The sequence below is a fragment of the Equus przewalskii genome, chromosome 17, assembly GCF_037783145.1.
Source record: "Equus przewalskii isolate Varuska chromosome 17, EquPr2, whole genome shotgun sequence".
In the NCBI taxonomy this organism is placed as follows: Eukaryota; Metazoa; Chordata; class Mammalia; order Perissodactyla; family Equidae; genus Equus; species Equus przewalskii.
In genome coordinates, this window is record NC_091847.1 from 8,028,494 (window position 1) to 8,053,957 (window position 25,464).

A 25,464-nucleotide genomic window follows, 5' to 3' on the forward strand; every position below is an offset into this window, starting at 1 on the left:
TGAAACAGTAATCAAAAACTTCCCCAAAAATGAAAGTGCAGGACCAGACAGCTCCTCTGGTGAATTCCACCAAATATCAAAAAAGATTTGATACACATCCCTCTCAAAATTTTCCAAAAAGCTCAAGCAGAGAGGATGCTTCCTATCTAATTTTACAAGGTCAATTTCTTGACACCAAAAATAGACAAGGACAGCATGAACAAAGAAAATTACAGACCAATATCACTGGTGAATATAGACACAAAAATCATCAACAAAATATTAGCAAATTGAATACAACAAAACACTAAAAGGATCTAACACCACAGTCAAGTGGGATTTATTCCAGGGGTGCAAGGATAGTTCACCATCCACAAATCAAGGTGATATATCATATTAACAAAATAAAAAGTAAAAATTACATGATCACTGAAAGTATTTGACACGTCCAACATCCATTTATAATAAAAACTCAATGAATTTCTACACAAGGAAAGTATCTCAACATAGTAAAGATCATATATGACAAACCCACAGCTAACATCATACTCAATGGTGAAAACCTGAAATTATCCCACTAAGAAGAGGAACAAGAGAACGATGCCCACTCTTGCCACTCTTATTTAACATAGAATTAGAAGTCCTAGCCAGAGAGCTTAGGCAAGAAAAATAACTAAAATAATACAAATTGGAAAAGAAGGAGTGAAACTGCTACTATTTGCTGATGACATAATTTTATATATAGAAAACCTTAAAGAATCTAACAACAAACTATTAGAAAGAAGAACCAAATACAGTAAGGTTGCAGGGTACAAAATCAACATATAAAAATCAATTGTATTTCTATATGATAAGAACAAACTAACAGAAATAGAAATCAAGAATACAATCCCATTTATAAGCACCACAAAAGGAATAATATACCTAGGAATAAATGTAATCAAGGAAGTGAAAGATCTGTACACTGAAAACTATAAGATGTTGTTGAAAGAAATCAAAGATACAAAGAAATGGAAAGATATTTTGTGCTCATGGATCGGAAAAATTAACCTAGTTAAAATATCCGTATTGCTTAAAAGTGTCTACAAATTTAATGCAATCCCTATCAAAATTCTAATGACATTTTTCATGGCAATAGAACAAAGAATCCTAAAATTTATATGGAACAAAAAAGACCCCAAGTAGCCAAAGCAATCCTGAGAAAAAAGAACAAAGCTGGAGGTATCACACTCCCTGATTTCAAAGTATACTACAAAGCCATAGTAACCAAAACAGCATGGTTATGGCACAAAAACAGACACACAGATCAATGTGGCCTCACACCAGGAACTGGATGTCAAACATTGCCTTCATTTGAAAACTCACACATTTATACTCATTCTTAAAATGGCTACTTGGCCTGGATACATCAGACATGCCTGCTCACCTGCTCCCTTAGATCCCCTTGGACTCATTTCTCAGAGCCTGGCCCTCTTGCTTTGCCTTAGCAGCATCATTAATCATGGAGACTTGCTCTCTGTGGACTGGTGCCTCTGCCAGAACCCTGCCTACAGCAACCCAGGAGCTCTGGCTCCTCCTAGCACCTGTAGACTAGAACGAAGAACCACACTGCAGTGTATGAGATCTAGTTTCTGGGAGAACAGCCAGCTTATGCAGGTGACACCGTCCAGAACTACAGGGAGAGAGTGAGGGAGTTCCCCTTGGAGAGATTTTGATCAATGGGAAACAAAACAGCAACTATGAGCGGATACATCCCTTCACCCTTCCTTCTCTCCTGCAGCACAGCCATCTGGAGAGGTCCTACACATGAGTCCTTCCGTAGTTCATTATAAAGCGAAGGCCAATGCACTAACCACTCCCTGGCGTTGTGTCCCTTGCTCACATGCCTGCTCCTGAAAACATTTTATTCCACATGTAGGATGTGAGCACTAGGTGGGATAAAGAGAGAAGGCAAGCAGTACAAGGTTGACATACAGTGAAAAAAATGGCTGGGGTCATGGATTAGAGGCCTCATTACATGGGATGTTGTGTGGAGTGAGGACAGCAAAAAATCGATTTCTTCAGTTAAAAAAAAATGTTTTCATTTCAAATTAAAGAATTTTTTTTATTTCCATGCAAAATAAGGGAGACTAACTTTCCAAGAGTTATTTCTGAAATTCAGTTAATTTTCTCCCAGTTGAACTAAAATAGCTTCTGTAAGTACCAATTGACCCACTTTTTTAACAGTATATTTAAAGGTAAAATAAAGATCCTCTAATAGGAAGCTTCTCTGACTTATTCTTAGGTCCTCTCCTGCTAGTCGTGAATGTGACAGGAAAGCTAGCTCATTAGTGTTCTGTAGATGCTCGTGTGGGAAGACTTAGCACCCTATTTTACTTTGCTGTTTGACATTTTTCTCTCTAATGTGTAATCTACTGAAAGCAGCTAATCCTCAACTCATCCTGTTCAGTAGGAAGTGAAGAAATTGCTAATTACTTCATCGTGAATTCACAAGTACTATAAAATTTGGTTTGGGTGTTTTGTACACAACATTAACGAACTAACACCCATTCCTCAATGTGGTGATCTAAAGGCGAATGTGTACTGAGACCTGCCTTATATTTGCACTGGGCATAAAAATTCAAAATAAAGAAAAAATCTCCTTCAAATGTTTATAAGTAGATGGGAAACAGTACTGTCACATTTCCATGGGAGCAAAGCTAAAGAAAGCTTCTGAGAAAAGAACCCCAGGAAAGCTGGGGAAGAATGTGATATACCAACATGAAGGGCTTTTTTCTAAGAGAAAAGTTACAAGCTTCCAGTCCCTTTGGCTGAATTCAGCTCACAGACAGGTTTTCTTCAGCTTATTCAGTGTTTTTATAAAGTGAATTAGTTGCCAACATTTACAAATGGGCAGGCTGCACATATAAAAAGAATCCATATTTCTGAGTCCCTTTGAAACAGAGGTCAATGTAGCAAACTGGTCCCACGTTCCATGTAGCTTCTGTTGGATGGAGCAGAAGCGCATGCTCTCCCCAGTTCACCTCTGTCCCCACCTGACCTGATTCCTACATTAATTTTATCTTCTTGCCACCTGAAGCCATTTACATTTGTGTTCTCAGTTAAGGATCTCTCTATATTTAAATTGCCTCTGAACTGACAGTCAGGTCTTTACCATTAGGATGTTCTAAGACAGTGGTCTCAAACTAGACCCCACAATAGAGTCACCTACAGACCTTTAAACATTGTTATGCTTAGGCTGTATCCTATAGGAGTTAAACCAAATTTTTGGTGGAGGAGGATGTACCATTGAGGCATAAGTGTATTTCAAAGGTCTCCAAGTTCTTTCAATGTGCAGCTAAGTTTGAAAACCGTGGTACCTGAGAACTTCTCAAACTCCTGAAGCATTCTTCCGCAGAATTCAGATGACCAGTTAACACCTTACCAGGAGCAATAAGCCACCAGATGGTAGTCAAAGGAACAGGAAAAGAGAAGTCCGTTAGGTCAGGAGTTGGCAATGCTCTTTGCATATTAGAATAACATAAGAAGCTTTGGGAAAAAACTGCTGTCCTGGCCCTACTACCAGGCATTCTGATTTGAGTGATCTGGTTTGGTACTCATTCATCAATATTTTAAAAGCTGCTTAGGTTTTTTAAGAAATAGGTGAGGTTGAAGCCACTGGTTTAGAGCATTTATGACAGCTTAGAGTACTTAAGTGGGTAAAGTTATTTAATCATCTAATAACTATGATTGAACAAGCAACCTAGATTTTGGTGAACAAGCCAGCATTTTTAATGGATCTCCTTTTCTTACTGTGTGTAGACATGACCTCCAGCTTTCTTTAGCCTTTTAATTCCCATGAAAAGTTGTTACATCTCCAAAATTAAAGAGCAAGTTTTTAATTGGCAGAGTCGACAGTATCATTTAATTTTCAGCATACATTTTAAATGCCTACCAGCTGCTTGTTTCTATCTTGCTTCTCACTCTGTCTCAAGAACCTGGCATGGAACCTGGCATCTGGTAGACTCCAATAAAAGTTTATTGAATTTGAATATAGCTAAAAAGTTTTCATAAATTCTAATGTCTGCTTAGAAATTTTCTCTGTCTCCATGCTCATTTATAAACCAAATACCACATGGTCATCTTTTCTTAAAATAATTTCCTAAAAGTTTAAAATGTGGACTTAACTCAGAAAGTTATTAATTAATTTAAACTCTTCTTAAGATAACTCTATTAATTATTCAAAAATCCAGTATCTATTTCATCTGCTCAGAATTTCTTCATTTTTTCTTTATTTCTGAATTTCTGATTCTTATTGGAGGGGTCAGAGCTAGGAGAAGAAAGGCATTTTCTTCCCATCACATCACCAGAAAACCTAAGGCAGCGTGGCCAGATGAGGAATAAATATGCTGTCCACTGTCTAGGGAACCAAAAGTTATAATCAGGAAAACAGGAAAAAAACTAACTAACAAACAAACTATACATAATCAAAAGGGAGCAACAAAGATAGAAGCAGGATAATACAAACAATATAAAGTCCAAAATGAGGAAAAAACTCTCACACTAAGAAGAGTCAGAAGAAATGTTCAGAACAAGGATAAAAAGTAGTGAGTTCCTGGTGACAAACATGGAAACTTTCCTAAGCCATAAAGACATAGACAGTATTTATTGTTAACCATTATCCAAGGCTGGACTTCTCTCCTCCATAAATTTCCCTCAAATTAAACTTCTTCAGCTCCTATTGAGACTGTATCCTCTGGAAATGATATTCTAACTCATGTGTGTGAATCTGGTCTCAGACTGATGGAAGCAACACTTCTCAAGTATCCTCCACGTTGCTTACACAGGAGCAGCTACACGGAGTTATTCTTCAGCTGTTTGTGGATGGGGCCCTGTGGCAGATGGTATTTTCTAAATATGGCCCCATAATATCTTACATTACACATGTTCTTCTTAAACCTTGCCACTCCTTTATTGAGAAATGGAGTTGACTTCCCCTCCCCTTGAGTCTGGGCAGATGTGTGACTCGTTTGTCATGGAAAAAACATGATGGAAAGTGACTGTGATTTTTGAGGCAAGGAAAGAAAAGATGATGTAGTTTCCACGTTCTTCTCTAAGACACTTGCCTTTGGACCCCTGAGACACCATGTAAGAAGTACTACTATCATGAGGCCATCATGCTGTAAGGAGGCCCAAACTAACAAACTCAGAAAGAACATGTGGAAAAGACTACATACAGAGAGAAAAATGCACACCCAGCCCTGCTCCTCCAGCACACTGCTATTTCAGCTCTAGCCATTGTCTGACTGCAACTGATTAAGAGACCCTTACTCAGAACTACCCAGCACTACCCAGCCATGTCTTTCTGAATTATTTACCAAGAGAATTATTAGTTATAATAATAAAATAATAATTTTAAGCCACTAATTATGGAGTGATTTTTTAAATTTAGCAATAGGAAGTGGAACACGGTTTTATTCCACTGTTCATTCCTTGGGTATGGAAGTTCCTACTTAATAAGTGGTGTGCCGGTAAAGGTTTAACAACCAGATTTTGGGGGAAGAGGGGCAGGAAACGCTGATTTGTAGTACTTGCTGATTACCTTGGCGTAATATTAAGCTAACAACGTGATATCACTGCAAGAAGAGTTGGAAAAGGTTACACAATAGCACACCATTGCGGTCTTTCCACCACATAGACACGATAAGTGTAAACAGCCTCAAGAACATAAACAGTAGTAAATTATAGAAAATAATTAAGAAATAATGACTTTTAAGTGTGTTTAACTTTGTTTTAAATATAACTTATACAATTTTAACCAGACCCAATTAAATATTCAGTAATAGCCGTGTCCAACAACCAGCTTATAAAATTCCTGAGAGCTTAGCTATTGGCTCCAGTACAGCACTGAGCTCACCTTTTTCTCTCACTCCGTGTGTTTCTCAGCCCTGTTGTAAACACCAGAGCTCAGTGGGACATTTCAAACGACAGATAAGGTCTCTTTTGCACATAGTGTGTCTCATACTCAGCATCCAATCCATTCACGGTCCCAGCTTGTCTCAATGACTTCCATGATTTCACTGACCTTCGACAATCTAATTACCCGTAATCATCAAAATCAAAATCCATATCCCAAATCAGTTCACTAGGATTTATTATTAGTATGCCCCATAAGTACCTCAGATTTAATTTATGAAAAACTGAAGTAATCATCTTTCCCATCACCCCTTCCCTTCTTCTGTCTCCTTTATCTTGTTTAATAACATCTTGAAACACTTGGTCCCTGAGTGTCTTGAACTCCACGCTCTCTTTCCACATCCAATCATGAAGGAATCCGAACACTCCACTACTTTCAGGTTTCTCAGCTTTGTTTACTTCTCTCTACTTCAGAGGTGACTATCAGGGTCCAGGTATGATTCTTTCTTGATAGATTATTTCAACAGCTCCCAGGCAGCCTCCTTACCTCTGGACTTCTTATCCTTTCTTCACTCTGACCCCAGGCTTGCTTTTGCAACCGTGCCGTGATTCTCTAGACTGTTCCCATTCTTCCAGGGCTGTAAGGAACAGTCACACCCATCACAAGCATTCCTTCTCCATGATTTCATTGTCCAGTAGAGACTGACAGAGGACTCTCCCTGGAGCACATACAAGATTTACACACACCTGCAAACCTACAGTGTCTTAACTCAGGTTACATATTCAGTCTGACAAACAGCCTGAATTTTTCTTTTGACCAGTACCTACCATACTTGTGGAATTCCACTACAGTTCAAGTAATTTAAATTATTTGTATCTCATTTTAGACATATTTCTTCTTTGTATTTGTATTCCCTAGCTAACCCACCAATGGAAATTGAAATCTATCTGAAAAATATTTGCTATTGTCTGGAGATTAGTCTTAATTTTCCTCCCTGATTACACCATGAGATAGAGCTATAGAAATACAATTATGGGCACCTGATTTAATGTCTCAAGAAAAAATTCCCTAGGAAATTGTGTCACTTTGATCAACCTTAATTTGTAACAATAGCACCGTCTGGGTTTGATTTCTGTGGACCTGAAATTAAAAAGAAAATCAGTTAGTTCACCCACACTCAACCCCTGAGCTGTATAATCTCATTTAAGTGACAGTAGTTGCATAAGCAAAAATATATTCGATTTTTTTACTAACCCTAATTCATGCATTCAGTATTTTCATCTTAATCCTAAAGTGCTTAGGTTCAGCGAAAGTTTCTAAAATGAATAAAATTCATTGGATCATAAAAGAAGATAGAAAAGTTAAATGATCTGAAATACATTTTATATGAGACTTTCATTTTTCAATAAAGTTTCAGAAAACATGCTTATATTCTACAGGAAGGAATATATTACAGTCACATTGGAGATTTTAAATAACTTTGGGTGTTCACAACAGATTATTTAGATGTTTATAACTGAAGGGAAATGTTTTCCATCAAAATCTGCTGAATTATGTTTTTCAGGGGTATTTTTCCAATACAATCCCATATGGTGGGCAACAACAGGAAAAAAAAAGCTTTAAAAAACAATCTATCTTACAAAGGATAACAGATTTTATTGAAAGATCTTCAGGTTCTTAATTCTTATATAGAGAGTTTTTCAGTTCTTTAAAATCTTCCTCAATACAGACAGCAACACATAAGAGTTGTTTTCCTCCTCATGGTGCCTGCCTGCTGAATGCTATTTTGTCCTTGTCAATCACGTCCAAGTGTTGTCAGCCTCCCATTTGTCAAAGGCACAAATGCCACTTGCAAGGCTTTACCACTTCACCTTAAAAAGAAAAGATGGCACTTCCACACAACTGTCATGGGACTTCTTGTATGCCACTTTGTTCTGATGTTTCCCATACAGAATGTGATGGATCCTGAGCTTTGGGTAGAAAACAAATTGTGATGAAACATTATAGAATATTACCTACATTCTCATAGCATGTTGCTCTACCAAGAGCATTTATTTATTCATTCACTACCCATCCATGTCTTCACGAAACATTTATTTTGACAGTGGTTCAAGTTTATTGAACACTTACTATATGTCAGGCCCAGTGCTCAGCATTTCATAGATTACCTCATGCCTATTCCCCTACAACTGTATGATGCATAGGCACTATCATTATGCCCATTTTGCAGGGGAAGAAACTGGGGGTAAAATAATTTTCTCGTGGCCAAGATTCCTTTCTCTCTACTTCCCACCATCAGCACTTAGAAAGGAATAATCAATGTTAAATTAATAGAGAAGGTGATTTCCAACTTCTTGTATAAATGTGGTTGCAGATTCACCAAACAAAATTATAGCATGCCCATTTACATTTGAATTTCAGATAAAATTTTGTTTTTGGTATAAGTATACCTCATGCAATATTAGCCATATATTTATATTAAAAATATTCATTGTTAACTTAAAATTCAACATTAAATAGGCATTCTGTATTTTATCTGAAAACATTATTTATAAAGCTAGTCAGGCTTCTAAAATTAAATCCCATTAATGTCTTACCTAGGCAAGGCTTATCCAAACTCCTGCAGGTCCAAAGCACTTTGTCATACTCTAATCTCAGCTTTGATCCCAGCCAACCTGTGTGATGTGTAGAATGATTCATGTGTCCCCATTGGACCTCACCTTCAGTGTCCCACAGGTCCCCAGCTAACTGGAACTCTCCTGTCTGCGGGGGGACAGACCTTTGCTTCTAGGTCTCTCCTTTTGCTGTGTTCTTGGTAGTTTGGGTTCCTGACCCAGCTGGCTCTCCTGTTGTCCTTTGAGGACTTTGTGCCCCTTCTGGCCTGATTGTTGGTGGACCCTGCTTGCACCGAGCCTGTCCCAGACTTTTGAATTTCACGCTTAGGCTCCGTGAGACACCATTTTCATCATTTCCTCAATAGACTTAGGAAAAGACATCTTTCCCATGCTGCACGTGAAGTCTGGAATGAAGAGGTTAAAGTGAAAGACTCATGCGACCATGGTGAAAGGCCCACGACACATTCAATATCATCGGACTAGAAGTACAGACAGAAGGGAAAAGGACTGGGAAGGATGGACTTAGACACTGGTGAATAAATGGAGGTTCTGGGTGAGCGTTTATGACAGTGGTAGATGAAAACGGCATCAATTCCTGGCCTACAGGTGGTCTCTTGCTGCACACAAATATCTTGAAAAACTCTGGGATAAATTCTTGTTGGTGATAGGGTCAGGAGAATCGCCAGGCAAGCAAGGCACCTAAGACCGAACAGTTTAGAAGACTCTTGCTCTTAGGGGTCAATCCTGCACTTGAGCGACGCTGAGATAAACCACCTCCTTAAAGGTCATGCCCTAGGCACTCGCTTGCCTCACCCAAGCTTCAGCCCTGGTGAGTCGACTTTCTTATGCCCCACCAATACGCTGATTTTCTAAGATTTCTCCTGAAACTTAGCCGTATAAATAAGCATGCATGGAAATTAAATGCCATTTCTGGAAAGAGCTCTAGGTTAATTCAAAGAAGAGCAACACCTCATTTATCAATCAGTAAAATGCTGTTGCATGAACTTACAGTTCCTAAGTGTCAACACTGATCCCCTACTTATCCTTTCTAGTTAAAAGTAAGTCAGATATAATATATCCCATTTTGAAATGACAGTGTACAGGAACATGGATTAAAAAGAACAGAGACATGGACCCCAGTGAGAGCTCTGCCACCTGCTGTGCAATCCTGCATGGATGGATTCACCTCTTTGAGACAATATCTTCACATGTGAAATGGTTACATACGTACTAAAAAGAGTTGTGGTAAAAATTTTAGAAAGTACTGATTATAATTGACTGAGACCTAGTAAGTTCTCTTAAGAGATACTGGTTCTCTTACCTCCTCTGTTGTTGCAATAACTTCTTGCTGCCTTTGAGGTTAATTAAATTTAATTTCTTATATGAATAAGATATACAAACTCTTCCTCAAAGACCATCTGTATTTGCAAAGAAGAAAGAGCATTAGACTGGAAGCCAGGAATCTTGGGTTCGAGTCCTAAGTGGACCAAGTACTATCTCAGGTGGAATCATTTAACCACTCTGAACTAGCTTCTTCAGTCTGTGCAAAAATGTGCATGTAGGAACCTCTTTTCATTAATTATCCTGTAGTCAAGACTGCTAAAAAAACTGTTCAGATCTCAATATAGTAAAATTCGTAAAATGACTGGTCACATTTGTCACAAGAATTTTTGAACACCTTTATTTTTGAAATAGATTGTTCACCACAATTTGTGATCATTAGCAAGAGAACCCAAGCTGAGACTAAGGTCAAACTTGAACAGACAAGTCATCAGGTGAATTTAGACTCTAAAAAATATAATAAATGGCTTTTTTTAAGTCTTCAACACTGGAATGGTTTGTTATTCAACAATAGCTTGCTGACACACTGTCCTTCAAATTCTGGTCCATCTCTGACTGAGTCTCAGGAAATTTCCTTAATTATCTTGGTCCAAAGTCATGTCTCCTTCTGAACGTCTATAACATACAGCATTTCCACCACCAACTGACAATTAATGCCTTAGAGCACATTCATATATTTTTATATCCCTAATCTGGTAACTGCCTTCTTTAAGAGAATCTAGTGCCTCTTTAAACCCATGGTTTCTAACCCATTACCTTACGCAGCTCAGAGAACACATAAATATATATTCCTTTGATGAATATATCTTTTTGTTCAAATCTCACTTGAATTAAAAAAAAGAAAGTGGCATTGTATTTGTTCTGCACCACTAGCTCTCAACAATTCTGATTTAATTACATTTGGGTGAGGCCTGGGCTTCGGTATCTCTTAAAACTTTCGCGAGAGATTATAAAGTATATCCAAGATTAAAAGTCGCTGCTTTCAGCTTGGCTCTGAATGGACTAAGTCTTCAGGAGACTTTTTTAAAAGCGTTTAGTCTGCCATGTCCACTTACTCCAGTAGAAATTATCAACTGCCCCTTACTGGCCTGCTCGGTTTTTTGGCTGATTGATATCCTCCCATCCCAGCTGTGTCCCCTGTCTCATTCCTGATCCCAAACAGCGCTGTATGAACCCCTTGGTTCTCTTTATATCTTAAAAACAAACAAATCCTTTAAAACCAAATTGATTCAGCAGAGGGGAAAAAAATAGCACCAAGTAGAATTTTGGTATTTTTATAACTTCTAAGTGAACAATCCATTTAAAATGATTAATTCCATTACACTGCAATTTACATCTAGTGCTAGCTAATGAAATAAATTAGTTTCAACGTTGAGTCAATCCTCTTCCCTTTCTCACATACTCTCGTTAGCTTCATCCTGAATGTTTTGCTACAATTTTTCTGCCATACTGGCTGCACCAGTACAGGACTGCTCTAATTCGTTACTGGGAAGTAAGATGTAAGAAAGAATGGTCAGGGAGTTAGTTACCACCATCACTTTACCATAAATGTGAAAAAAAGTCATCAACAAGACATTTATTCTCTTGTCTATTTATTTTTTAGAGGAAAGGGTATATTTCTGACCCCATGTATGTTAAAAGGTCCTGATAGATAATTAGGTTCTAAAACGGTTTTCAGGGATGTGGGATAGAAGACTAGATTTATTACATTAAATAATAATGTCACATATGTTGCAATACATTTCTGTATTTATAGTGCTTTCTCATCTTGAACCTTCATGGAAATTCTAGGAAACCACAAATATAGACATTTTTAGCCACATTCTATTCATGAAGAATGCAAGTGACCTTAGACTCCTTAGCGTCAGAGTCGGGACCAGGCTTTTCCTTTTTCCCCATTATCCTTCAAAGGCAAGAATCAGAAAAATGGCAGATATGGAGAATTTGATGGTGTGTAAATTGTGCAGTAGAGAGAGATGAGTCCATGTAGAAAAGAGCTGTGTCATCCATACTCTAAAATATCAGAATGGGAAGTTTGACTGTACATGTTCCATTGAATAGGCCCCAGTATCAGATACGCCAATATGTAAGCTACATATTGCCTGACACTTCAGGCAATATTATTGAATAAATAGCCATTTTCTATCATGGAGACACCACCTAAATTCCACTTTCCCCAGAGGGAGCACATCATATTAAACCAACGAGTCTATAAAACTAGGCATGAAGCACTCTAGTAAAGGTCTGAGAGAATGTGGCATAGCATGGATACATTTTGATGGTCAGGTGAGAAGTAGATTCCAAGACTCTTTAAAAAGAGAGCAGAGCCAGAGGGACATTGACACAAGGATCTTTACAGCCAGTATTCAGAGAAGCAGGATGGAAAGAGGGTCATGCACCAGCCAGTACCTCAGGCACTTCAAGGAGAGGTGTGGGGTCAGCGTTTCCTATCCCCCTATTTTGCAGAGGGTCATGTCTCATTAGCGTAGAACAGCATAGAAAATACTGACTTTGCAATCAGAAATACAAAATCCCTTTCATCATTATGTTAGCTGAGGGACACTGAAAAGTTAACATTTCTGAGACTCTGTGTCTTCAGTTTGGGAAAACACATAACCAGTGATCAAATTAACTAATAGTTTTTAAAATTTCCCTAGAATATAACGAGTGCTCAAAAATGTCTGCCCCATTCCCCTTCTCTTCATACCTTCCCCTTAGTTACAATTGCAATCCTCAAACCGTCTAAGTTTTAAAACATTTATCTTTGCAGAATGGTTAAAAGTTCAGAATATGAAATTATACACAAGGGGACAAATCTCATCTTTATCACTTCTAACTGTAATCTTGGACAAGCAATTTAATCATTCATTATTTCAGGAATTTCTGAATTCCTCACTTATAAAATAGTACCTACTTCATAGGGTTGAAGTAAAGAGTAAATGAGGAAATATAGGAAAGGTCTGAGAGCATGGCTTACAGCAAGTACTCAGTAAGCTGCCCCCATCCCCTGCATTCTTTCATAGTCTTACAGCATCCTGCCACCTCCACTCTATCTCCCTCACAGGCTTCTCCTTGGCAGTGTGCTAGTTATCACTTGGGGGCTGCCTAGGTTGGGCTGCCTAGGTTTTCTGAGGCAGAGTGCCTTTGTCTCTGTCTTCTAGCATCTGCCCCCCTCCAAGTCTCCCTGGGTGGACACGCTGGCCTCCTACTGACTGAAGCACAAGCTGTATCCTCCCACTGAGCATCCTCGCTACAGGCAAGTCCAGTCAGGTGCTTTTAGGCTTCTTGGGTAATTCCAGGTGATGGCCACCGTCAGAGCCGTTTGCTAGACGATGTTGCATACTTCACCTTTTTCTGGTTTGCTTATGTCAAATGAACTGGATCATTTCAGCTCCAAAAGTATTGCAATGATCATATTTTAAAGTGAAAATAATTTGATTTGAAATATAATATTGATTTTCTTCTCTTCTGTGCGTACTCTCAAATGCAACATACGTTACTTAAATACTGATGATCTATATAGAATCAGCATATGAAGTCTGTTCAAAGTGAGATAATATATTAAATCTGTCTTATTTTAAAGTAGAGATGATTAAAACAAAAAGACATGTTTAACTATTCAATTTTTTAAGCTAAACCTATTTTGATGATTCTGGCAGAATTGCAGATAGCAGGTGTTATCGCCAACATTATAATAGCCAAGCAACCCCTTGGTTACAATGGTTTTCTGAATTGTCTCATACCTGCCATTTGCTCTGGTTTCAAGCACACCTCAGCATATAAAATGTTTATTAATTTGCAATACTCATTCACAGTGCCCTAAAATTTTAGGAAATTCCTGTCCTGCATCAAATTAAAAAGTACTTGATCTCTGAGCTCTTTCCTGGATTCCTGGTAGAACTGGTGTTTAGGGACTGACTTAGAGGAGACAACAGAGGATGTGTGCCCTGATTCACATCTCCGCTCCTTTCCTTGTCAGCTCTTTGAACTTGGATGCGTTACGGAACCTCCCTGAGCCACAGATCCCTCAGAGCTGTCTCTGAAGTTCAGCTATCGCACGTGTGGGACCCAGCCCTCACAGGGGTTTAGAAAATACGACAGAGAAGACAATAATATATGTTCGTCTGGGGGTGTGGGAGGGATTCTCAACCCTCAGCCTCTTAGTATTCAGCAATAGTCCAAAAGAAATGAGAATTTGTTACTAAATAATACTACATAAGCTAATTAGCTTCCTTTCCATTCAGCTGCAATTATAGGTACTAAGAGTGTTCACACTGGCTTTTCATTAAAACCAAAAGTTTGGGACTGGTAGTCATATGTGCTTTTGATAAATAAAAGTTAATTTTTATGTTTAAAAGCTGTCATGATGTCATGATGTCATCACAGACAGGAATTGAGACAGATGGGGAAACTGAGACCCAGGAAGGCTAAGAGAATTTCATGAGATCAGAGAATCAGTAAGTGATTGATTTGGGGCTAGAACTAGGGTCTTGCTTTGCCCAAGGCAGTTCCAGTTGACACATGTTGACCCAGCATAATTATTAAATAATGCCCCTTAACTCCAAAGGGAATTGGACTGATTCCATAATCACCCTAGCTAGATAACACTTACCAGAGTCCCAGTCCCATGCCTGTTCCCCTGCATCCACCTTGGTTTACATATATCTGCTCCTTCAGGAAATTAACTTCCGTCTTCAGCCAGGACCACTTTTGCTGCTGCAGAGCAGAGAGGAGATAACCTCTGGGTAATCATTGCCACCTCCGAACTTATAAAGTTTCTGTTTCCTGGTCGGCTTCCACCAAGGCAACGGCTTCTTTTCAAATTACTATTAAGGGTATTAATTTCTCAAACATCAAGCTGAAAGATGTCTTGAAGTTTGTTTTATTTTTTTGTACCAGTATTTTTTCCCAAAGCTGCAGATTTAGGAAAATCTGAATCATTACTGTAATTATATGAAAAGATCAAAGAACTCACTTTAATTTATACTCAGTGGACAGTTTAATAGTTCAACTGAATTCCATTAAGCTTTATTTTATTATTAATAAATATCAAATGCTTTTATCAAGTATTCAAATTATTTCATTTTATCTTTGTTTTTCCCTTAAAATTTGAATTTAAATTTAAACCATCTGCTCCTGGTGAGCACAACATATCATGCTTATTGGTCTAGGCTGAAGGTTGCAAGTTGCATATGAGATAGTCTGAGTCTTATTAACATCAGGCTTGTGAATGGACATAGCAAATAGCTGACAACGTGAAATAGAGCCCAGCAAACCAGTCTTGAGCTCGGTTAGCAAAATGAAGTACAACAAAATACAAACCTCTTACATGGAGCTTGCTCTTCCTGGTTTTTGCATTTGTTTGAGCCTCCTAAAATCTTTGAAATATAAACAGGCCAGGTGTTGCCACAAGTCTTAAGATGTAGAAATGAGGCTTTAGTTATCTGGTCAAACTGATCAGCAAATTCAGCCAAAGACCACATAAAAAGAGAGCCTAGGAATGCTCACTGTGCACAGGTTGGATGTACAACTGCCCTGTGCAATACAGGTTCTTTCATTCTTTTTATTTTTCTTTTTCTTTTTCCTAGCCATCACTGTTCTTCCTAAAGCTCTTCTGTTTGTCCATGGAGCCTTTCCAGCATTTCTTCTAGTTGGACTATCTTCCCACTTCATGTCACCTCTAAGCCCTTGCAGCTTCTCCTTCTGTGCAGGCCATACAGTGACTCCCAACTATGGCCAGGGATCCCTGAGAGGACCTAGCGACCTAGAAGTGAGGGTTCTATCTGTGGCACACAGTTCCTGGTCTTGTGGAGCACAGGGACAGAAGCCTGCCCCAAAGCACTGGGAATGTCAGGGGAACAGACAAGATGCAGCTTCTGGCCTCCCAAATCTTCCAGCCTACTTGGATAAGCAAGCATTAGAAAAATAAGTTTAAGTGTGCAGTGATTCACCCATTCTTATGAAATGACAAAAGTAGGGCGGCCGACAATCTGTGCAGCTGGGGCTGTCTCCCTCTTTCAAGAAATGACAGTTAAGCTGTGCTATAACTAGGAACGGGAGTTGGTCAAGAAAAACTTGCCAGAGTTGTGATGACTCCTAGAGAAGCTATTTTAACAGGAAGATAGACTGGCTCTTTCTCGGTTGAGTCTTTCAAATATCAGCATTGTCTTATTTCAACATTTTGATTTGTTGTCATCCAGCCTCATTTCAGGGATTCTGATTCCAAACACAGCCCTATATCATAGGTCCTACTAAGTATCAGCTCATTCCCTAAGGGATGAGCCACGGTTCAAGTGTTTTTCTGGATTCTACTTTTGTCCAGAGAAACAAGGTATAAGTGACCTAAAAGGCAAATAGCACTTAAGCGTGAACTGTGAAAATGCCCCATATGGCCAGTGATCAGAAAAGGACCTGGCAGCATGAGATGACAGGGCATACTCTGCTTGCAGCAAGACCCTGTAGCCTGAGGAAGCCTCGCCTCTGGCTCCAAACTGACCTGCAGAGTCAGCATTAGTGGCTGTCAGGGGCCATCAGCCAGGACCAAGTGTGAGTGACTACAGCAAAAAACTCAAGGATTGCATTTGAGCAGAAAGGCTTGTGTGGGAGGGAGAGAGCGACATGCAAAGGGTTCACTATTCGGGGGTCAGTGACCTGGGCTTAATCCCAGGTGTCACTCCCTCCCTGAGACACTTAGAGGCAGTGTAGGTAAGGCAGTCAACACCCAGCTTGGCACTCAGTAGTGTGCAGTAAGTAATAGATCTTTTTATTATGAACAGTTGTTAAAAGGCCAGACTGAGTTTAAGAGCCATTCAGACAGGGATGGGTAAACATTAGGAAGCACAAAGAACACAGAACAGAGGCAGACTTGAGCAGGCAGGGCAGCAGGCTGGGAAGATGGAAAAACACCATTTATCAGGGCTCTTGTCTCCTGGAAAAGTTACTAGAGGCACAGCGGAAAAGGATGCATGCATTGCAGGACCCCAGGGATGCAGACCAAAGCCACAGCAGCAGCGCAGACAAGTGAGGTCCTCCTGATCCCATGTCCATGAAGCCTGGAAGCCCAGCGCCCAGGATTCTGCAGCCACTCCAGAGCTCACGGATAGCGGCTTACCCTCTGTTTCCAGGCACCAGCTGGTCTGAGGAGACAAGACAGTAATTAGGATAATTAGGACAAATCATCACAGCGAATTCATGAATCACCAGCCTCCCCTTGAGCACTATGGTGGGTTTAACAAAGAATGCACCCCCAGAAATGCCACAGACAATAAACATTCTTGAACGTCTGTGGCACTGTTCATGTCCAAGGGACAGTTCATTAAGAGGGAAGCAACTTTCCCTGTTACAGATTTGGCTGATGTGGCCAATTTGGACACTTGTTTAACTGATTTTTTGAAGATAAGATCCTGGAGGTTAGACAGTGTGACGGCGGGAAGACATTACAAGTAGAATTATTGTAGTTGAACCACTCACAAATGTCCTCTTCCTTGAAGGAAAGAAAGAAAAAGAAAAAATACCACAGTGTTCATTTTCCTTCATTCTGGTTCCTGAACTACAGGAAAGATTCTGGTATTTTCACAGATATTACGTTCTGAAGTGTGGCCAATACATCTGATGTATTCCATTTCCCAGAAGGCAGTGGTGCAAAGCACTGAAAATACGGAACTCGTACCTACAGTAGAGACACAGTGTTGGGTATATTCTATAACTTTTTTCTGTTTAATACCCACAGTAATCATATAAAGTAGATATTATATCCAGATTACCTAAGAGAAAACTGAAAGATGGATTGATCATGTACCTTGACCAAAGTTACGCAGACAGGAAACAACAGACAAGACTCAGGTCAAGGAGGTCTAACATCACAGCCTACACTCTTTCCAACATGAGTCCACGTGTTCCCATTTCTAGCTCTGTCTTGTTAAGAATCGACAGCCCATGGCACCTCTGCTATGAGGCATTAGCCTGAAAATTAAAGCCTGACTAGCTATGAATTGAGGCATGGGATAAAACATTCACGACTCTGCATTGGGAAGACTGTGTAAAGTCTCCACCTGTGTCAGAGTGTACCTCAAATTTTGTTCCTCCCACCCTCTGAATGCCAGAAAGTCAAGACACTCGGAGTTGCTGATGCTCAATCCCAAAAATTAATCCTGAAGAAATAAATAGGAAACCCCTATTTTTTCTCACTGTGTACACTATCACAATTATATCCCAGACCAACATCTATAAATATCAACCAAGTTGGAAGACCAGTGTGGAAGAAGGGCCCTCCAGAAAGCCTCAGGTCAGTGGACCATTGCTCTGGACCTTCCAGCGCTAGCAGGTAATAAGAACTTGCAAGGTGGTGATAAAGCCATCTAGGAGGAATTGAAGATGGCTGACACAGCTGACTTTCCTCATGAGGACAAGCTCATGTTCTGTGATCTAGCCAACACAGGTGTGTGAAAAACAAGTTAAAAAAAATAACTTCAAGCTCTTAATGACTTTGGGGAAACAGCATAATTACCCATCATACTGTTTTCTCTCAAATTCCAATGATTTTGAGATCACATGATGACACCCATGTGTTCTTCTCATCTTTCAGGCAAGAAGAACTAGTATTATACAAGTTTTCTCATTTAAATCCCATAACAAAGTTATAAAGTAGACACTATTTATTCCCATTATGAAGATAAAAAGAAAGAAAAATAGAGTCTAAGAAGGTCACAGTCAAAAGCTGTTAGAATTGGGATTCATAATTGGCTTTAATGAATTTCAGGCACCTGGAAATGACTGAGCGTGTGCGTATGTCTGTGTGTGTGTACACGTATTTATGAGAGTATACACTTTGAGTGGAGCGATTTCAGTGCTTTTCAAATCACGCCATATTACCAAGTTGAGATTTATGATGTCATCTCCCAGCTACCATCTTGAAATGGAACTTTTTAAAATACAGCAATTGATAGTGTAATCTTAAAACTGTAATTGGGCCTAGAATTCATATTAGACAAATTATTCTTAATTTTATAAAGAAGGACTCAAAGCCCCCAAGGCAGTGCTGAATTACACATGATCCACAGCGAGCTAGCGGCGGAGCCAAGACTTTCATCAAATGGCTGGGTTCCAAGCTCAGTGTTTATCCTGCCTTTAATACGCAGCCCCATGGATGGAAAAGCATTAAACACACACACACTCCAGTGAAAGAAAAGCTATTTTTCACCCCAGATTACATTTCCTTTTACTGAAATCTCCAGACTCTTCTGCTAGAACGCCCAGGTATTCAGTCTATTAGCATCCTCACTGGGGAAAAAGACGATTAGAAGCAGAAAGTGGAAAAAAAGCCAGGAAAATTCCCACTCCTCCCCTCTGCTTTGAATGCCCACTACGGTTCCCTCCACTTGCTTTACTTATTCCTTCGCGCTTGTTAGGAAAACCATCCGCGGCTTGCCTATTGTTGGCACTAACGAATCCTCGCCCGCAGGGAGCCCCCCGCAGCGCACCCGGCGCTCGAGATGCTGGCAGACCCCTGAAGGCGAGCGGGGAGGGAAGAGGCCGCCGTGGGGAAAAGGGGGCGGAGACTTCTTGGCGGAGCTTTCCACTATCGCGCTTTTCTTGTGTCTCCAGAAAGAAAACAGAAGTCAGGGAGGAATTCAGTGACAATTCAGCCAAACACCAAGGCAGTCACAACATAATAGGCGCCGGAAGAAGGTGGGATGGAGAGCCCTCCCCGCGCGGAGGCCCCAGTGCGCGCCCACACAGCCTCTTCGAGAGCCGCGCTCAGAGCGCCGCGCTGGCGCCAGTTTGAGCCCTCCAGAGAATTAGAGAAATCGAAAGTGTCCTCCGCGGGCCGCTATTTAGTCTCCGACCCTTGCCTTGTTCTGCTTTTGGCATTTGTCGAGTTTGTGCTTACGTTCCTTCCGGAGGTGCAATTGCAGCCTGAGAAGAAGGGCCACGCAGACGTTCAGTTAAAGGAACTGGTTACCTTTGGCCGCGGCCTGGGCTCAGCCCGCCCCGCCAGGACCGGCTTGTTCCCATCACAGGTGCGCTGTGCCCCTCGCAGGGCTGCAGGGTCTCCGACCCCAGGACCAGCCGGCGGGCCATCGCAGCGCACGGAGAGGACCTCAGCCTGGGTTTTCCTTGGCCACTAGGAGCACAGGCATCCTTGGCTAAGTTACTCTTCCCCTTTGGAGCTCAGTTTCCTCCTGTGTTAAGTGAATATTTGGTCTAAGAACGTAATTTTAGATCTGAAACTCATCTCCAAAGAAAAATTTGTAACAAAGCCCTACGTGTGGAACAAATGCCGTTGAAGCAGCAGGAAGACAGGCAGGCGGCAAGAGCTCAGCAAAGCCCTTAGAATAGTGTCAGAAATGACCAAGTTGTTCAGAGAATGTGAGAGATTCTCGTTTTATGTTATACTTAACCTAATATTTAGAAAACAATGGTTTCAAATATATCTCGATTGCTGAAGCTGCTTATTTTTATAAGGCATTCTCTGAGCACCTCGTGTAAAATACCCAGCCATTCCCCTCTATCCACTTAAATCTCACGTATTTTTTCTGCATACTCCTTAAGCCGTTATCTGATGTTCTATTGTGAATTTATTTGCTTCTGTGTATACTGTGTGTTTCTCTCATTGGATATCCGCTCCATGGCGACCAGTCTCTTTTGTTTAGTTATCTAGCACTTAGAATAATGCCTGGCACATAATACATATTTATTGAATATATTTGGATTTCCCAGAGTTTCATTGTAATTCTCCTTTGCCCCTAACTTGTATAGATGTTCAGTCAACTTAAAGTCGGAGCAGAGAGATGCACATTCATTTGCCTCCCTAAAGGGTCATCTTCTTTGAGGGGGAAAAAAGGTAAGACTTTTAATTTCCAAAGAATGCCAATTCTACACATTTTGTTGTACTAAAAAATAACTTCCTCTTCATAAAAATTTTAAAAACACAAGGGAGATCTCAGCATGTAATCCAGTAGAAGGGCTGACAAAGGCAGAGCAGCAGCAGTGGGTTGGCGGCCTGCCCACTGGCCCTGGGGTGGACATGACCAGGGAGCATAAAGCATCCATGGGTGGACCGAGCCCAGGGAGGATGGAGCTCTATAATCAGCAGCAAAGAGCAGGCAGGTGCCAGCTTCAGCCTCCTAAGAGCTTTGATTGCATCCAAGTAGAGTCTGACAATTCGGAAAAAGTGTGAATTGCTAGATTATTGACACAATTGTTCAAAAAGATTTGGGTGCTCTTGGAAGAATTCTACCCTCCCAGTGGTGATTTTCTTGCCTGTGGAGGGGCATTGTGCAGTAGAAGGAGGCTAGCTGGCCTTACAGCTGTATTAAACCCCTGTGTGGGTTTACTCCTCAGTTGTTCTGGGTTTTCTGCAAATTACGAAACCTCATATGTAAAACAAGGCTAGGTATAGCTCCTTGGTAGGAGTTTGGATAATTGGAAATAATGTTAACAAGGCATCCAGAGCATATTATTTTCTACCGACCATTACTATAGTTGATGCCAAATTAGGAGGTATGATTTATATATTAATTTCAACCAACATACATAGGCATGGCACATGATCACAGTACAACATAAAACAAGGATGAAACGTAAAACTTGTAAAAATTGAATATAAATGTCATTACCCACAACATACAAGCTAAGCGAAAAAATGTTTTGTCTCTCTATCCTTTTCCTTTTTTCCCTTTTCCTTTGCTTCACCTTTCAAATTGACAGAAAAAGCCCTTTCCCATTTTTCTCATAGTTCAATTCAAAAATATTTATGATAGTCTCAATATATGACCAATGATGTCAACACATTCCATTTGTTTCAAATGTATTTTAAATATTGAAAATATGACCAAGAAAAAAATTTTCACTTTTACTTTCAACATAGTAGCTGAATCACGAGTTACAACACAATCCTTTGATAGAATTCTCACTTTCTCTATAGAAGGCAATATATGTAACGGCTAAAATCTTAGATTACAGAGAAAACCAGAACTGTCACTTACATGCTATGTGAATTTGGGCAAGTTAATCATCTTTCAAAATTTAGTATAACTGCAAAATGGTTATATTCCAATAGACCCCTCTTGGGGCTGCTATCAAAATGAAATTAAATGATGCATTAAACCAGTTAATATAGAGCTTGACATATTGTAAGCCTTCAAAGAATGTTTATTGTTATTATCATTAGTATTTTATTATTGTTTTTTCACTTTCATTATTAAATACTACAAAGTAGATGTTGAATAAATGGCCATATCTTTTAAAATTCTGGCAGAAAGCAAGAATTTTATTTTTGTATTGAAGGTAAATAATGTGGAATTTTGATTCACGCCATTTGGGCAAAATACTGTTAGTTCCAAACAGTATTAAATTTCTTGAAGTTGATCCTTAAAGAATTAAAACAGAATGATGTCTACATGATAATAAATATCTGGGTGTAAAGGAAAACATTAATAATGTATGTAGATTTTCCCAGGCATATGAGTTTAGTTTCCTGAACAGAATTAGGTACTTTTTTTGTGTACAAAGACTCAGATATTTTAATTTCTTAGATCTGGTTGTATAACAAGTATCATTGTCAAGATATATCCACCCAAAATACAAATTTCTCAAGAAAAAGTCAAAACTATGAATGATTTTTATCAATCAAAACATTTATAATTGCTTAAAGAAAGATCCAAGGACATGAAACAAAGTTTGGGTTGAGCTCTGAAAATCCTTCAGTGCCTAGACATCCTCATGACTGTCTTAGAATCACAGAGACTGGAGCGAGAAGAGCTCTCACCCAGGGTTAAGAAGGTGCATTGTGGAAACCAATAGACTTGGCTCAGGCCCAGCTCGGCCATCAACAAACTCTCTGCACAAGTTACCTAAAGTCGTCAAGCTTCATTTGCATTAACCATAAAATGAACCCAACACCACCAACCTCACAGGGTTGTTAGGGACATTAAATGAAAAAATGGATATAAAAGGCTTGGCGCAATAGCAGAGCTAAGACTAGAACCCCAGTCTCTTTCCCTAAGATGATACTTGTTCAAAAGGAGGTAGGATGAGCATGACAGGCAGTGTGGTACAGTATTTTTCCAGAAAACTAATACATCTGTTGAAATACTAAAGTTGAAAGATATTTAACAAAAACTGAACAGAAGATACATGTTAATACTATGAATAGAAGATAAATGTTAATACTAAATATCACAGGCATTCTAGCATGAATATGAAAAACAGTCCATTTCTCTTACAAGATCATGATCCTTTTGGTGTATATAGTTGTTTTGTTGCAGGGAGGTTGTTTATACTTTGGATTTGTTGTTGTTGTTCTATTTTGTTCTATAAAACGTGTATATATCTGAAATAATAAGATTTAAGATTTGCTTATTTTGCCTTGCATTTAAGGCTCTGCTGAGGAACCCTTAAAACAAATTATAGTCACAGTGCCAGAAGATATGATCATAGCTGCAAAAGCAAATATCCAGAAGCATCTGCAGCACTGGCTCCATCTAGGAACTCAAAGCCACACATTTCCTGGAAGTCTGCATTCTGGCTTTTCTTCTCTGTCCTATTGGTGTCATCCTCCCGGGACTCCGCTGGAGACAACATCAGCCACAATACCTGATGCTGAGTTGAAACTCAGTCTTTGCTGCTTTCCTGAGTTGCCAAAGGCCATTTCTCATTAGGAAGGGGAATTACCCATCCCTGGAAAATTCCTCAATCCTCTAGACCTTTTCTATCCCCACATTCCGCAAAGGATTTGGTATTCCATTTTGCTTATTCTCAGGAAAAGCCTTAAGTTTTTTTTCTTGATAAAGCACTTTCCTCAACACAAATGCCTCTCATCTCACGGAAAGTGCTTCCCTCCAGTGCACAGCTGGTAAGAACCAGTCTCTCATCCCAGGCAGCAAGGGCCTCACCAACCCTGGCCTGGCCTTCTGGCCAAAGAAGGCAAACAGAATATTCAATAATTTTTTTCTCCACATCAGGGATTTTTCACAGAAATGTATCCCTTGTGGGTGGCGGGCAGAACAAGCCAGGTGAGGGTGGCATTGCCTCCTGGTCCCTTGGGGTGTTCCAAAGTCCAAGCAGAAATGAACTCACACCTTCTGCTGCCATCTTCCAAAACTCTGCTCTATAACTTCCCCGGCTAATTTTTGGACAGTGGAGAAACATTTCCCACAAAGAAGCAACTGTTTTAGAGACTGCACTCTAATCCACGGACAGAACAGATCACAAAACACACACAATAAATTTACCTGACTGCACAGGGGCACATCTTGCTAATAAACTCAATTTGCATGGCTAATAAAAATACTTAACCTCTCAGTTCCAAGCAGTTTTCCCACATATTTGCATAACTACAATGACTCTCTAATGTGGCCTTTTCAAGAATAAGGGAGGGTGTAGTCCCAAGATGAATATCCCTGTGGTCTCTAGGCAACCATCAAGAGAAAGCTTCAACAAACATTGGATGCATCCTATTGAATACCTCATCCATTTTATTTTATCTCAATATGTACTTTTTTTTAATCCAGAGAGAGAAAAATATATATACACGGCATAGGTGCTGGCCTTGAGGGGCTCACAGTCTATAAGAACAAATAGGAGAGGAACATAAATATGGCAATTCAAAGTAGAAAACGATGGCCACAGCAGAGACTAAAAAGCTATAAATGCTCAGAGAAGAAAGAAGTTGCCTTGTTTGGTAAATCAGAAAATCTTCAAGAACAGGGGCATTTGAATTGGGCTGTGAAGCATCGAATAGGTTTATAGACATCTTGATAGAAAAGGTAAATGAATATTGCAGGTGGAAAATCTAACATGATCAAACTTATGAAAACTGGAAAGCATATAAAATGAACAGGTTAAACTAAATTAGCTTGTCACTTACTGGCAACGATAAAAAAATACATAATTAAAAAAAATTAATGTCTTATCTGAACACTCAAACACCATTCAATTTCCTTGTACAGAAATAATTTCATTTTATCCCCATCAGTGCTTACTAAAGAAAGACAGATATTAATATCCCTACTTTTCTGAGGAGGCAACTGAGAGCAGAAAAGTCATGTGACTTGTTTAAAATCACAAGTTATAGGCTTACCCTGACAATTGACTAATTTAATTCATATGAAGTACTTAGCAGAGTGCCTGATATTTACCCAGTGCTCAAAAGATGGTGGCAACGGTTGGTATTACTAGTAGTAGCCAACCTCAGAAATCAGAAATTCAAAATCCTTCCTGAGGCTGGGCTCCTCCCGTAAATGTACGCTATTTCCAGTTAAATAAATCTATATTTGAATCACATGTCATATTCCATAACCTAATTGAAGTACTTCATCAAGTTACAGCCTCTAAATAAAATTAGGCTTAAGGATGCATTGCAAACTGAAAAAGTAGTTAAAATTAGTATTGAGAGTGAATTTCTTTGCAATAAAACTGCAACTCCACCTGGATGAAGGCACAGGCAGGTAAATAATACTAGAATGAAGTCAAGAGCTACCTACAAAAAGGATGCTTTCTGAAGGTCTGGGCATGGGTGGCCTGGACGTGGGCTCTGGTGCCACAGGTTCTGGTCTGGCCTCCACATGCCACGTGTGATAGGTGATTCCCTGCAACTTGCTGTGTCAGTTTCACCTGCTGTATCCCCAAGGA